This window comes from Atractosteus spatula, unplaced genomic scaffold, assembly GCF_055471065.1.
Source record: "Atractosteus spatula isolate fAtrSpa1 unplaced genomic scaffold, fAtrSpa1.hap1 Scaffold_62, whole genome shotgun sequence".
Lineage (NCBI taxonomy): Eukaryota > Metazoa > Chordata > Actinopteri > Semionotiformes > Lepisosteidae > Atractosteus > Atractosteus spatula.
This window is the reverse complement of record NW_028296893.1, coordinates 5,097-5,880: the sequence shown is the minus strand read 5'-3', so window position 1 is coordinate 5,880 and position 784 is coordinate 5,097. Positions and strand designations below refer to the sequence as shown.

The following is a 784-nucleotide window of genomic DNA, read 5'->3' as shown; positions in this document are numbered from 1 at the left end:
ATAAATCTGCATTGTACAATTAGTATACTGTTTGTCCGTTGAATCAAACACGCCTTATGAAGCATTTCTAAAACAGGAGAGATCGTTAGGGAATGCGTCTTCCTGTAAAAATAAAATGACTTCAAGGGCACTATAAGCAGAGGTGTGAAAGCCTGCTCTACAGAAGAACTATAGCCAGAGATGCCAAAGAGGTCGAGATTTCACCACGTGAGAGAAAGCATCTCAGAAAACGAAGTTGCGGTCGTTTCCACGCGTTATAAAACCACTAGGTCAAACAACAAGAGCTGAAGAGAGTAACGCGGCCGAGCGCTCTAAGGAGTTGGCTTAAACCTCCAGTCTCTTCAGGAGCATCTGTTGGATTCGCACTGCTACAGCATATCTCCTTGTTAAGTATCCCTTTTATTGTTGTTGCTGCCTCCAGGCGATGTAAACCAGATTCAGAAAAAAATAATTTGAACAACATTATTCCCATATTTGCTCGAAGGCGCGGTGGCCAAGTGGTAAGGCGTCTGTCTCGTTAACTGAAGACCGTCGGTTCAATCCCCACCCGTGCCTGTTTCATTTGTCGCCGCTTTCCTTCAGTTTCAATGTCTTCAAAGAACTCGTAATGTAGGAGTCTCAATAGTAAAAGAACATAACTGTCGCCAGTGATTACTATTCTTGCATATCCTGCCTTGTTTTTTAGTCGACAAAGCTTGTCTCTCTTCACACCCATCTTCCGAATGATCGCCTCAGCACTGGGAAGGAACGTGCGCTTGGTAAACCCCCCCCCCCCCCCATGGTC

General features: G+C 45.2%; 1 non-coding gene across 1 annotated transcript; it reads left to right on the top strand.

Moving 5' to 3' along the window:
* The first annotated feature begins 483 nt into the window (after positions 1-483).
* On the top strand, positions 484-555 carry trnat-cgu (transfer RNA threonine (anticodon CGU)). The gene has a single exon. It is a non-coding gene; the product is annotated as a tRNA-Thr (tRNA).
* The last annotated feature ends 229 nt before the right edge of the window (positions 556-784 follow it).